The sequence below is a fragment of the Cajanus cajan genome, chromosome 5 (assembly GCF_000230855.2).
Source record: "Cajanus cajan strain Asha chromosome 5, NIPB_CcT2T_4, whole genome shotgun sequence".
Lineage (NCBI taxonomy): Eukaryota > Viridiplantae > Streptophyta > Magnoliopsida > Fabales > Fabaceae > Cajanus > Cajanus cajan.
In genome coordinates this window covers 2650252-2667212 of record NC_138521.1, presented here as the reverse complement: position 1 = coordinate 2667212, position 16961 = coordinate 2650252, and positions in this window count along the sequence as shown.

The following is a 16961-nucleotide window of genomic DNA, read 5'->3' as shown; positions in this document are numbered from 1 at the left end:
CCTTCCGAACCCCATTTTCGTTCTGACAAGTGACCAGAGACCGATTGGGAAAGTTTCGTGTCCACTGTCCATACACACAAGTCCAACTTATCAAGTTTTGAACAAGACTTGTATGCGTGAATTTTCTGTTTTGTATGAACCATAAAAAGAGTTTGTGGACCTAAACGGTTCAATCGCTACTTTAATTTAGAATTCAAATTAAATATTTTGTTAGTTGAATATTTAAAATAGAAATACATTTTTTTCTGATAGAGTTTGAGTGTAAAAAGAGTTAGAGTTTGATATGTTAATATTATATAATAAAATAAAATCCACTTATCTAATACTTTAAAGTTATAAGCTATAATATGATGTCAAACTCGATAATTTGTTTAATTTTACTATCATTGAAGAGAATGTTCCCCAATATTCAATCCCAACATTTTACAGTACGGTTTGATTTTTAATTTTTATTTTAAAACTTAAATCTAATTATACTAAATTTATATTAGTTTTCTTCTTCTTATAATTTATGTTTCGGATATGGCATATGCCTAACCATACTAGCCAGTTAGGATCGTGTGTTAAGCAACTACGCGCTTTTATAAAATATGTAATGTCATACATGTGTTTTCTAGTTATATATATATATATATATATATATATTTGTATATTATTGAGGTTAATATTAATACGATTAGGCGTTACAATTATAATGGCATAGGATAATCTTATTTAAATAATATATGTATATTAAGTTTTTTTATTATATATTATATAGATAAATAGGTTAACATGTCAGGTCTAATAAATTTTTTATAAGTTTAAGTTTAACTTTTTTAAATAAATGATTTTTTTAAAAAGTTTAAACCTAATATTTTTAATAAATTGTCGAGTCAAACTAGACTTTAAAGAGGCTAAAACACAAACTCATGTTGACCTATTCTCATCTCTATACACATATACATGTATCTTACCTCCTCTCAATCATTAAGCGGATACTCATTCAATTATCCATTAAAAATTTATAGCAAATATTATTTGTTGATATTCTTGTGTATGAATTTTTTTGTCATCCCTAATTACAGGTTATCTATTTCATCATTTATAAATTAAATTTAAATGATATTAGAAAAATATCAATAGTCAAAATAATCTTATTTTATAATATAAATTATTTATTAAAAATGTACATATAATTTATATGATAAAACTATTTATTTATTGTGAATTTTGATTATAACATGATTTATATATTCAAGAATATTTATTTATTATAATTTTAGATATAAAATAAAATATATGTTGTATATTGCATATTATAAAATACCAATTTAAAATATATAAAAAATACAGTGAGAACTAAATAATAACAAATAAGAATAAAACGAACTTCTCTAAAGTTATTGTTTGTTTAAGGAAAATATACATAGAAAATAAAAATAAAAAAAAAAGGAAGAAAGAGATATTACAAACTTCTTTCAAATTGGAATGAAAAGGATTGAAAATAATCTCTCTTCCTCATTTATTTATTTATTTTATAAAAAATTATAGTATATAAAACTTAATAATAATAATATTAATAATAATTTTATCTTAAGAAAGTATATTATATTAAAAATTACATTTTTAACTATTATTAATATATTTCACAATTTTTTCTCTATCTTTTCGTTCATTCAAACAAACTGAAAAATAATTATAACATTTCCTTCCTATATGTATTCACCGAGACAACATAATTTTTCTATTTTATTTTTTCTCTACTTCCATTATTTCTATTTTATTTATTTCTTTATTTTCTTTTCTTTCTATTTTATTTCTCATCCAAACAAATCATAAATAAATTATATATAGATGGCACTAGATAAATATAACTTTAATAATAATTATATCATTTTCTTCCTATTTCTATTCGTAACATGATTTTTCTTTTTTTCTTCTTCTACTTCTATTATTTCTATTTTATATTTTATTTTCTCAATTTTTTTCTTTCTATTTCATTTCTCATCTAAACAAATCATAAATAAATGATATATGGATGGCATTAGATAAATATAACTTTAGTAAAATGATAAATGAAACATCATAGTGTAGCAATAATGGATCACATTATCAAACTTAACAATTGTAATGAAAGATCACACCGATCTCAACCGTTTATTATTAATAATAAAGATGTATAGAAGTATATGGTTAGTGGTATTAATATTTTTCAAAAATCAATCGGTTTCACTAATATTATTTTTCTTGAAATTTAAGGATACTATGTAATTTTTGACAAACCAATTATAAAACTACACTGTATTCTGTGATATTATTTGCACAATCTTTCCTCAGGATGTGTTGTCTCTATGTTTCAAATGTACTTGTAACCAGGGGCGGAACTTAGAAGTTATAGGGGGAGCCACGGCTCCCCCAAAACTTTTGTAAATTTATTTATTTTTATATATTCACATATATTTTAATATTATATTTATATATTATTATATTATTAACTATAATAAAACTAAAAAACTTTCTAGCTTCTCAAATAAGTATCCTCCACATGTGCCTCGTCACCTGCTCCATTCTCCATTTCATTCATCATTCTCAAACTTGATTCTGCTTGGCTGCTTCTCTGTTCCGCAGTAAAAGAAGAACTGAAGAAGAATAATGTAGTACGTACTGTAGTCAGAAATAGCAAAAGAAGAAGAATTGTACGGCAACACTAAAAGAAGAAGAACGCACCGACGAAAACGTAGAAGAAGATGAACTGAAGAAGAAAGGTTTGTGCGTGTTTCTCTAATTTGGACCCTTTTTTTCTTTCTTATATTATTTCCTTTTTCTTTTAAGATTTTAAGATTTTCTTTCTTATATTATCTTCTTTTGTTTTTTTTACATTTACAGTTTTACGTATACACATTACTTTTTTTTTTTAACTTTTAAGTTTTAATCATATTTTAATTTCTTTCTTTTCTTTTAATTTTAAATATTAAACATATTTAAAAATATAAATGTCTCCACTTTTACCATTAAAATATAGTAGTTTGTTCATGTGCTTATTAAGAATTTTAGAAAATTGAATTTGCTCAAAGTTTTGCATAGCTAGCTTGAGGAATATATAATATTGTATTTAATTATAGTAGTATATTGGTATGAGTTTTTGTATGTTTTGCATTGTGATAATTGTGAAGATAATTTTTTCCTTTTTTATGTAGGTGAAAGGTGATAAATATATATTAGAAAAATTATGATAAAGAGTAAAAGAATTGATTATTTTTTCAAGAGGAAGACTTGTGATAAAGATGAAAAAAAATGCAATTTCTACGTCAAGTGAACTTGAGAAGTTTCCCAAGAATCCAAGAATTGAAGAAAATGATAAACAACTCTCAGGATGTAGTTAATGCTATGCATTTAGTTCGTTTTACAAAAGCACTTATCCAGAACTTGAGAGAAGAAGGTTGGGATAAGTTATTAAAAAATGTGACATCTTTTTGTGAAAAACACGATATTGAGGTTCCTCAATTTAGTGCTTCTTATGTAGCAAGGCAAGGGCGTTCTCGTCACCAAAAAGATCATATTATAGTGGAGCATTATTTGAGAGTTGAAATATTCTTTGTTACAATTGATAAGCAATTACAGGAGTTGAATTGTAGATTTAATGACCAAGCAATGGAGTTATTAACTCTAAGCATGGCATTGGTTCCTAAGGATGCTTATAAAGCTTTCAATATTGAAAATATTTGCACTTTTGTAGACAAATATTATCCCATGAATTTCAGTGAGTAGGAGAAAATTAATTTGCATTTCCAACTTCAACATTTCATTGTTGATGCTCGTCAAGATTCAAATTTGAAGAATTTATCAACAATGCAAGAGTTGTGTACATGTTTGGCAACAACAAAAAAGTCAGAAGTTTACTACTTGATTGATAGATTACTTCGTCTTATCATGACTCTTCCAGTTTCTATAGCTACAACTGAAAGATCTTTTTCTGCAATGAAAATAATAAAGACTAGGTTGAGAAATAAGATGAAAGCTGACTTTTTAGCAGATAGTATGATCGTTTATATTGAAAGGGATATTGCAACAAGTTTTAGTTCTGACTCAATTATTGAACATTTTAAGTCATTGAAAGAGCGAAGAGCAGCACTTTAACTAAAGGTAACTTCTGTTTATGTTTATATTATTTTAAACTTTATGTTAGGCTTGCATTTAAAATTTTATATGTATATAATAATGTCAATATTTAATTTATGCAACTGCTCCTGAATTTTGGCCCACTTAAAAGTAATTATTGGCTTTTGGATGATTCTTTTTGCTTGACTTGCATTGCACAATTTTGGGTATGCCGTGTACAAGTGATACTATACAATACAAGTAGCTTGGGCTATGTTAAATATATTATTTTGGATCTCATAGGAGACAAGTGTACAACTTATCTTGGAATTTACTTCAACTACTTTGGTTTGCTTTATTCCAGGTAACCTTTGACATTTAATGATAGTCTTTTATGATTATTTTATGAAATGACTAGTGAATGATAATACTTTTTCTTAGATTTCATTATTATACATGTTTATTTTGAGTAGAGAAAGTGAAAAATTATGTTATTTTTTTAATTAGTAAAAAATTTAATTTATATATAAAAAAATTAATTTGGCACCTCCAAATTTTTTATCCAAGTTCCGCCACTGCTTGTAACTAACTAAGTTTGAAAACTGATTTTAAAATAAAATCCAATAATTTACACTATATAATGTCTCAAAATTGATGATGAAAAATTAAACTCAGTTCAAGGATGGATTGTGACTTTCCAATGTAATTGAAAATTGTTTATTTTAACGTTAATATAGTTGAAAATAATATTTATAATGTACTGAAATACTTTATTTTAAAATGTAATTAGTTGGATATTTACTGGTACTTATAATAAAATTGAAGTGGAGATATGGCAAAAGACACCTTGGCACGAAAAGGCACACCTCATCAGAACATGGTGTCAGTTTTATCCAATAAAAAAGAAAAAAGTTGACTTTGCACATAGCACGTCAAGTTTCTGAAAAAATATATTCACGTTGAACATTACTCGGTTTCTAGAACAATAATAAATGTCAATGATCACCTCCAAATTGTGAATTCACATTAATTTTTTTTAATAAATAACAATTAGACAATGTGTGATTTAGTGAGATTTAATGGCCGTTCTAATATTTTTAATATTTACTATAGTTTTATTTATAAGAAAATACAATGTAATATTATTTTTAAACAATTAAAGAGACTTAATGAAATATTTTTCAAGTGACTAAAGAGAGTTAATAATGTAAGGATAAAAAGGGAAAGGTATCAAGAAAATTTAACAAAACTTTATGGAGTATGTCAGTAAAATTTAGTCTAAAAAAATTATATTGATATGAATAGTGAAAGGGATGTTTAAACATTGAATTTTCGTACAAATTATTCAAAATTGTACAGCAAAGTCTAATCAAGTATATTGATTATTAGTTAATGTTTTTGCAATTTATACGTGTTCCAGCAAATGGTTATAGGATCTCATTATTGAAAACAGCAATTGATACATGGACTTCAGTCTTCAGCAGACATGATAATTTTTCATTAAAAAAAAAAAAAAAAGAGTAACGTATGTTTTGTTCTATATGATTATAACTTATTCAAGGCAACCATTGACGTATCCATTTCCACAGCCATGACAATTTTCATTAGAAAAAAAGAACGAGTAATGTAAGTACATGCATGATAGGTGGAACAATCCATCATTAATTGTAGGGTAAATTATACCACTCTCATGATATATATGAATATTATTACACCGTTCTCATTTTTTATATTAAAAATTATAGTTTTTTTTTTATGACAGATTCTAACATATAATATTTTGTCTATTTTTAATTTTTTCATTATTATTTTTCTAAAATATTTTTAAAAATACATATCAAAATAAAAATATGTTTGTAAAAGTAAAATAAAATAACATACAAATTTTAAGATATTATCAAATCAATATAGTTAATGTAATATTTTATAAAAATTTAAATAAAATAGTATTTTCATTATACAGTGTTAATTATAATATATATATATATATATATATATATATATATATATATATTAAAGGTAATATATATTATTGAAGTATTATTTAAGTGATGTTACTAATAATTTTTTTAATAATATCTAAATAAATAAGGTAAAATATTATTTACTATATTTAATTAATGTAGTGTTAATATATATATATATATATATATATATATATATATATATTAAATATATAATTATTACAAAATTTAATATTTATATATAAGTTAATTTATATCATACACATTTGACCTGTATATAAAAGTATACATATATAATTTATTTTTTAGTATTTATTTATTATTTTAATAGTTAATTTAAATTTAATTATATATTTTTATAATTTTTTAATCAAGCGAATGAATAAAAATAAATTAAAAATATTTTAAAATATATTCTAATTAAAAATACATTTTTCTAGTGAATAATTATATTAAAAATATATTTAATTTTATGAATAATGAAATTAAAAATATTTTTTAAAATCTTATAATTATTATTATCTAAAAAATTTATGTTAATATAAAAGGAGAATAATAATATAATATTTTTATTTATAAGAGATAAAAATATAATTTATTTAATATTTAATATAATAGAACATGACAATATAATACTTTTATTTTTTAAGAGAATGAAGGATGATAACAAAATTCACTCTTAATTGTAATGAGAGAAATCGCGTTATTACACGAATTTGGTAAAAAAGAAAAGTTAAAAAAAAAAAAAGAAGAGAAAGAGTGAGATAAATTAAATATTAATTGTTGTAAAGAGACCTAGAAATTGGAAAGAACTAAAAAAATAATATTTTAAAATATACAACTTGTTATGTGAATAATATAATTTAATTCTAACAACGTGGTTTAGCCTCATAATTTGTTAATAATACTCGTGTATTGTAAATGTATAAAAACTAATCAGATACACATGTCCATGTACTTTCACATTAAGGAGGAAAAACGAACAAGACACCACGATTTAAGCAAAAAATACAACATGTGATTTTTAACTAGTACCAGTATACTAGTTTTACCAGGTGAATTCTTTCTTTACCTCTTTAATTTCTGACAAAACCATGATTTTTATTCATTAATTATCTCTTATTATAGGTAGAATATGATTAATAAATAAATCAAGAATGCCAGCAAGACTAAATAACAAATTAATTTATAATAAAGGGAACCGATTCTCTAAACAACTCTCGAAACGAGTATCTTAAGTTTGACTTCTTCCCTCGCAACTTCTGACATAAACTGATGTGTGACAATTTAATTAATATAGATTAAAAAGAAAGAACACCGCAATATACAAGTAAGGTAATGGATTCAAAATCAGTTTCTATATTAATTAATTAATTTTAATGGATATATATTAAGCATAGTCTAAATCAACCAACCATGGCTACCACCGTGTCTGCATGCCCCTAATTAATAATACACAATCGTCATCCTTTAGCGTTTAAACTATGATAAGCATCACGACGAAAGATTCTTGGTTTTGGTTCTTTTAAAGTAAAAACAATTGTCATTAACTAAAATAATAATAATAATAATAATACACCAATATTGAAAACGCAACATCGTATATATACTATGTACAATTAAAAAAAGAAAAAACCATTATCATTCTAAAGAAGCTTCTGATTTGAAGGTCGAGTCACAGAGTCACAATTCAAGCCTTGTGCTTTTAGACCTTGAAAATGAGTTTTCATGGCTCCCAAATTTGATGTAGACATATTAGCCTCATACATGACGCACCATTTTTTTGTTCTCTTTTTTTCCCAGTAGCTATGAACAAAGCATGCATTGACTTGATAAATTCAGAATTGTACATCATCTTTTAGAAGTTCAAGCTTTTTGAATATGGAAAAAGAACTTCATCTCTTCATCAAGTTTGGTTAATATCAAAATACTAGGACTGAATCAACAAATTGGTCGATTTACTTTTTATTATGATATAATAATTAAAATTGTGCGCCTAATAATTAACACAGGGATTTTGATTTATAGTTCAAATAGTTTATTGGTACGTCTTGTTTGAACTGTCACCAATTATTTAATTAAAATCAAAATCAAAGTGCGACTTTTTTACCTGTCGGAATCACCCAAAAACAATTACAAAACCGAAGTTGACATTGATTCTTATAATCGTTTATTCGTTTTTGACTAATTAGGAAGATTTTGTTAAACTTAACATTAGGTCAATACGATTTCTCACCTTTGAACATATATATTTGCTGGTTTCCACTAAGCAGAGACAGCATGGACATTTCCATTTCCACTACTTTTCTTTCTTTCTTTCTTTCTTTTTTTCAATTTTGTTTTCGTGCCAACTGTATCAACTCTGTCCAAAAAGCAATTAAAAAAAAACATTGAGATTTTGATCAATAATGTTTGTAGTTACAAAATACAGGAGGTAAATGCATTTTAAAAATTTCAATAATTAATCAAAATATGGTTGAATTTAATGGAAGGAGAGTTGTTATAAAATGACAAATTAAAGCTCAAATTCCCATTGAAAGAGAGATTTAATTGAACTATTAAACATTTGATAATACCTCTTATCCAAATTTGTCGCATACCGGAGAATAAATCACTGTACTCTAAATTGATACATAGCGTGTTTGGAAATTTCTTGGAAAATAAGGAATCATGTTTAGATATAAAAGTTATAATCATTACTGTTTTAAAATCTCATGCATAAAATTACATTCAAGACTTGGAAACAAACCCACTAATGAATGATTTACTTTCAGGCTTGGGATGATCGACATGATTGATTGAGCAGGAATAGAGACATTGTACATGTGATGGAAAGAACCCAATCTCAACAATATATTTTTAGAGCATAAAATTTAATTGTCCATTAATTATTAGCCAATGATTTAAAAAAGGTCAGATAATAGATGGCTAATAGCTGATCAATATTAAGATAAGAAGACACATTTTTTCATCAATATTATTTTTTAACATTCTTTTTTATTAAAAATTATAAATTTTGTGGGTGTTATCTCTCATTCAATGATTTTTTTTAATTTAGTGGTAAGATTTATTAAAATTTATAATTTTCAAAAAATAATAAAAAAGATATCAAAACTAATGTTAGTATCATTCTTATTTCTTAAGATATAACTGAGATTTTAACATTTAAAAATGTATCAAAATGGTTGATACTCACGCTTTTTAGTGAAATAATGATTCTTTATAATTTTTTCATTCATAAATTATTCAATTATTTATAATTAAAACTAATACATCTATTAATAGAGTAAATTTGTTTTAATGAAATTGTATATACAAAAATAATATATTTATCATTGTTCTTAATTTGTTTAAGCCTTAAATTGTAATCATATCACTATTTACTCCATTTGTTTTGTATTATGAGAAAAATAAAACTAATTTCACATATATTAAAGAAATTAATCATCTACATTATATTTCAATAATTTTAAAATATTTTTAGTAAGTTATTCTTATTATAAATACAACATAAAAATTATACAATGAATAGTCATACATTAAAAAGAAAATATTTTTAAAAGAATGTCACTAAATAAGATAAAAATAATTAAAAATTACTTGTATTTAAGAAAATAATATTTTTTTAACGTACAATAAAAAAAAAATATCTTAACTCAATCATACAAAATCATCGTAAAGATTACTAATATATTTACTAAGAAAGTAAAGTCATTTTAATGAAATTATATATTAACTATTGTTTTTAATCTATGTTTAAGTCTTAAACCGTGGTCATATAACTTATACTTGTATAAGGTTGTGAGAATTATTTTTTATTCATCTATAACTTTAATCATAGTACTATTGAACTTTAAGCGTGTGGTTTAGTGGTATGGGTTGATTCACGCTTAAGCAAGGTCAGGAGTTCGAATCCTGCCTTGCATATGCAGCCGTGTTAAATTTTGGGAACAGTTATCCCACCCTTTGAAGTGCCTCTCTCATAATGAGGAGTTTTTGGAAGAGTTATCTCACCCTTTGAGGTGCCTCCCTCATAGTGAGGAGGGGTCTTAAACACATATATTTTAAAAGATATTTGTGGAAGAAGAAAAAAAAAGGTTCTAGAACTTTAGTTAAGGCATGGAATACGAATTAGTAAGAAATTGAGGAGGCAATGCAATTGCGTAGCACATGGTGCATTTTATAAAAGCAAAGTTTTGAAGAAAGCTTAAGAATTAATGTAACTTGTGAAAATGAGACGAGCACGTGATTAGAGAGAATGTATCATTCACCAGACACAAACTGTAAATCATTGATTAAGTTATCACCTTTTAACGCAACATGAACATGGTGGTCCACCTTTCATTTTCAGATAAGATATTATCCCACACCTTCTAGAACATCACCCAAATAAATAATAATAATAATTTCACATAATATCCATTTCTCTGTGCAAACCATTGAATTTGATATTTGATGTTGATTCCTGACAGATAGGGGAACGTGCTCACATCACATGGCCCTCCTATTCCTAATCCTAACCATTCAACCTCCCACAACCGCACCTCCACTTCTTTTAAGTTCAAAGGAAATTAAAAGACAAGTGTGGTTCACATTAATGATGGAACAAAAATCATTAAAATATTCTGTAAAATAATCCAGGAATTTTTGTGCTTACTCTCCTGAAGAGAGAAATACAAGAGAGGAATTGAAATGTCTTTATTTCTATGTTCAAGATCATTTTACCATATATTCCCGTGAGACCCCATATAAGAGATATACTGAGAATAAATGGACATAACTTGTTTTACTTTCAACATCAAGAGTACAATTATAGAATGTTTCTCCCTTTGACTATATATATTGGACACATCAGACATCTTTATGTTGCACTCCCTCCCCTAAAAATCAATAAATAAATAATCACACATCTTTTTTGTTGCCTTATCATCAGATTTAGAGAACATATATGTAAATTTATAGTTTTCTAAGAATATTAATTATAAAAAATTAAAAAGATGTTTGAAATTTATGATTCTCATGTAACAAAATAATAGTACATTATTATTTTTATAATGAATTTTAGAGGATTTTGATTTTTTTTTAGAAGAGAGAAACTTAAATTTCACTCTCTTTGCCTCTTCCTTCTATTTTTTTTTGGCTACGGTTTGAGAGAAAAATTTTCTTTTAGAGAGTGAACCTTGTTTCACATTAACAAATATTTATAACTCATTTAAATAAGATTCTCGAGAATTAAAGATTTTCATATTTGATAATAATAATATATTTTTGGATATATAAATATTTTTTTACTATAATGCTATTTATAAAAATAAACATATTTATTTACTCAAATATTATTAGAAATATAACATTTAAAATATTTTAAAAGTTGAAAACTTATTAAAATTATTAAAATACATAATTCAATAAAAAAATAAAAAATAAAAAATGTTACATTATAATTAAAAAGAATAAAAATATATTATTTTATTTAATTCAAATAAAAATAAAAAATATTAACAAATACTATTAAAATGTAGAAACAAAATAAAATTTAATAATATTATTAAAAATTGATAAATTCAATAAATAATAAGATATAGGAAAGAGAGAGATAAATAAAGATATGAGAGAGAGAAAGAGAGAGCGAGAGTGAAAAATAAAAAGAAAAATATAAGGAGAGACTAGAGAGAGAGGGAAAGGGAGAGGGAGAGTGATAGTGACCGAGAGAGAAAGAGTGAGAAAGAGAAATAGAAAGAGAGAAAGAGAAAGATATTTTTTTTTGTTTTAAAAAAAATATTGTGATCTTTTTATATAGATTAAATTTTTTTCCTAACTTAAAAAAGTTAAATTCTTACATTCAGAATATTTTTATGAGAAAGGGGGATAAAAATTATTCTTGCAAAATTATATTCATGAGATTTTTTAAAATAGGTATCAAACATAGAAAATTAAGATTCCTAATTCAAAATTCTTAAAAAAGTAAAAACATTTAATGTATTAAGCACCCTCTTAAAGTACTTTGATCTCCTTGAAAAAAAAGATAAACCTAGAGTATGTTTGATTTCTAAAAATATTTTCTATTTTAATTTTTCAAAAAATATTTTCACTTTCTAATTTTAAAATTTAGAAAATGTGTTTGGTTTATCTATTTTCAATAAATGTTCATGAAATATTTTTTATATAAACTTTACAATCAAAATTAGAATATAAATCTATCTCTATATACTAAATAAGAAGGACTATCTTGCATCATAGGATTTTTAAGAGTTTATCTTCAATGAAAATGATTTTAGATTTTATGCTTTAATTTGAGAATTTTTAAGGATTATTTTATTTTTTTTATCCAATTCTATTTTTATTTATCATATTTATTTATAAGTTAAATTTTAATATTTTAAAATAAATTATCAATAATTAAAAATAAAATTATATCATAATATAAATTATTTATCATAAATTTAAAATATAACTTATATATTCAAACATAATTAATATATATATATATATATATAACTTATTATAATAGTTAAATATAATAAACACTTAACATATATATACAAACTAAAATACTAGTTTAAAATATACATATATAATAATATTAAAATTATCATGTTATTTATCTGCAATATATATTAGATATAAGTATATATAGAATTGCATCCTAAGTCTCACAAATTAAAATATATAAAAAATATTTTGATATTATTTATCTTAAAAAATAATATTCAATTACATTAAATATTAATCATATTTAATGACTAATATTTCATAATAATAATAATAATAATTAAATATATATATCATATCCAATTAAATTATACAAAATATTTATATCAGATAAATCATTAAATATTAATATTATTATACAACACATAATTGCAGCTAAAATTTAAATAACCTTCTCTGCACCTATAAATATAGGACGTGAATATGCGATCAATTTGTATATGTAAAAAAAATAGAAAAAAATTTATGAAAATACATAAGAATCATAAGATACACACATCGAAGAGATGACAAAGAATTAAAAAATATCTCCTTTTCAGGCTAGAGATAAGTAAAATCTGACTAATGATTAATTTCAGTAAGAAAAATATTCGGAGGACATTTTTTTGTTTTCATATTTTGGCTTCTTTTGAAAATACTTTTTCATTTTTTAAAATTAAAATTAAACATATTTTCATGTTTATTTTTTATTTTCTTTAAAAATGAAAACAAAAAACAATCAAACCAAACAAATTCCTAGATATATTCTATCATCTCTAATTTTTTCTTCTATTCTATTTATCTTTTGTAACGAATTAGGGTTTAAGAAAATACTTTTTTCTATAAAAAAAATAAATCTTATTCACATTAACAATTTTAAAATTATTATTCTCATCAAATAATAATTATTTTCATAAATCATCTATTAAATCTATTTATAATTTAGTTATTAATTATTTATTGATTAATCTATTTAATTAGTTTGTCAAATTAAAATAGTGTAGAAGTTATAGAATAATGTTGTTGACACAATCTTGGTAAATTTGTCTTGTTATTCTACACATATAGCTTGTATGCAAAATAACTCTATCCACTAATATCGTTAGCTAGCTTTCACGATTTTCGCAACACATTTGGCTAAAAGCACCTCTAACGGGGTTGTTTATAAGCAACCCTACTTACCACATCAGCCTAAAAAAAAATAAGTGAATTGCTTAAAATTTACCAAAATTGCTTATATAAACACCAAATCTTAAGAAAAAAGGAAAAATAAGATTGATGTAACAAGTAAGGTTACTTATAAGAAACCACTAAAAATGACCTAACTACCAAATAGTAATACTACTTCTTATCCTGTTCAGTGGTAATGTTATAAGCAAGTAGCTGTCACATGTATTTATTATATATAAACACCACAATTTCTTTTATCAAAGACAATCATATATATTGGAATAAGATATAATCATATGAACAACAAACTTTTCTCACAAAGTATTTAATTAATACAATTATATAGTGCACATTATATATTTTAAGCCTCTAATTGGAAATCATTATTCAAGGCAAAAGAATTTGATGCCTATTGGCTCTGTGGTCACGATTTGTAAGTATAAATACTATGCAGTGGTGATGTTGATACAGCGAATGATATCGGTCTAAATCCACCATGAAACTGATACGTACACGGTATGCCAAGTGTGTATATATTCAGAAAATTAAGAACCTCTGATTCAATTTTTTCAAAGTTATTATGGCATGGTTGATACATTTGGAATATGCTGCTTATACGTAATCATATACAACACACTCACTACCTTATTTTTAGATAGTAAGAGTCTAAAGCCATTATGTTTTAGATTTTTTAGGTTAGTGTGGATGAGTTTAACTTATACTTGCTTATATAACAATAAATATATATATATATATATATATATATATATATATATATATATATATATATATATATATATATATATATATATAATGAACTCACCAAGAATGATAACGCCTCTCTTAATAATAGTATTATACTCCACTATTTTCTTATATTAAAATATATAATTTAATTTATTTAACTTAATATCATTAATGTAAATTATATTTTTCTTTCAAACGTAAGTATTATACCATCCACTTTGTATATGTTAAAAGATAAAATAAATTACAATTTTATCTCTTGGAATTTTAAATATTATATTATCATTCTTTTATTATATTAACTAAATTAATATTGCTAAAGAATTATGATTATAAGATTTAAAAAATACTTTTAATTTAATTATTTATAAAAAATTATACTTTTAATTTAATTATACATAAAAAATATAATTTTAATTAAAATATATTTCAAAATATTTTTAAGTTCATTGTCATTCATTCACTAAATTAAAAAAATTATAAAATATGTAATTAAATTTAAATTAGTTTATTAAAATAATTAATAAACTAAAAAATTTAATCTATATATTATACTTTTATATATACGTCAATATATATATATATAATATAAATTAATATATATATATATTAAATTTTATAATAATTATATTTTATTTAATAATAAATTTTTAATATAAATATATTTATTTAAAAATTATATATTTGTCGTACATATTTTAGTATTACATTAATTAAATATAATAAATAATACTTTATCATAAAACACTAATTTATTTATATATTATTTAAATATTTTATTAGTAACACCAATTAAATAATATATTAATTTAACATATATATATATATATATAATTAATATTATCTAATGAAAATATTATTTTATTTAATTTTTTTAATAAAAATATTAAATTAACTATGTTGATTAAATAATATCTTAATATTTATATTTGATTTTATTATGCTTATATATATATATAATTTTTATTTTGATAGGTAACTTTAAAAATATTTTGTAAAGATAATAATGAAAATGTTTTTTTTAAGATATATAGTTAATTTTAGTAAAATTTACAATAATTTTTAAAATAATATATAAATATGTAAATTAAGAGATATATTATTAAGGTGTAACATGTTTAAATTTTTAAGGGAAAAATATTTATAAAAAAAGAGAGTGATTTAATATTTACATGACTGAAAAGATATGAGGATAAATGATGTTTTGATGATAATTTTTTTAACAGAAGTTTACAAAAATTTGTCAAAAAATTTAAAAAGTAGGTAAAGTGTTATACATTATAATTTGCTAAGGAAATGTCTTTTAACATAAAATGGGAGGATAGCATAATCTTTGTATTTCTTAATGGAGCAATGTGTACTTTATTCTATAGATATAAATGAAGTGTTAAATTCAATTTTGATAGTTTTAGAAAAAAGACTATGTTTGAACTTTCAATATAAAATAAAATAACTTCCTGGGTGGAAAATATATAATTTTTGTGACATAGCTTACCTTGGTAAATTATATTTAATTGGTTGAAACAAGCTTTACACCACCACTCAAGCAAATAATGGTCAATATAATATAATATAATGCAGGAAGAGCTACAAATAATTTTGACCAGAGGAACAACTTGGAAAGTAATTGAAATGAAGAGCATATTTGAATTATAGTTTAATTCTACTGCAACTGATTTCTGACGCGTGCCTTCCGAATTGGATATAAATGCATATGGGCCCTTTGAACCATGTAAACACTACATTCTCAACTTTTTTTTTTTTTTTTACTCGAAATTTGCGATTGCAAGCGAAAATGGTGTAGAAAAGTGCAGGGACGTTGGTGCCACGCACAATGGCTGGGTAGTGGGGATACTGGACCGTATAGTAATTGGGCTGCCATAGTGGGCTCCAAATAAAAACATGACTAACAATTAATGGGCCTTCTTATTCCCATTCTCTATTTCGGTCTTTTCACCCTACCCTTTTTTTTTTATTTGGTTTTTAATATTTTTAAATACTCTTCTTTCTTCTCACTTTTAAGTTTTATGTATTTACTTTTTCACAAATATCGCGAAACTAATTTTCATAATGTGGTTATATTCAAATATATTACATTAAAGGAGTCTAGTTCAGCTATATTGACAAAAAATGCATGACTATTGTAAACTTATTTAATATAAAGTTTTATTCTGATAAATAATTTTTTAGATTTAAATATATTTTTAGATAATTTTGACTTTGGTTCATGTAAAGATATTTTTTTTCTTTTTAAAATTTATAAATATTATTTTTGATATCGGTAAAATGAGTAAATTTTTATTTTAATCTTTATAAAATATATATTTTTTTTATTTTCATCCCTCTAAAATCTAAAATCATTATTTTTAGTCTCAAATAATCATTTTAAAATAAATAAATAACATTTATTTTATGTACCTATAAAATTCTTCAAAAATATTAAATATCAATAATAGTTGTATGTAACACATAAGATGATTATTTAACCTTTTAATAAATAAAAAATAGTTAAAAAATGATCAAATAACA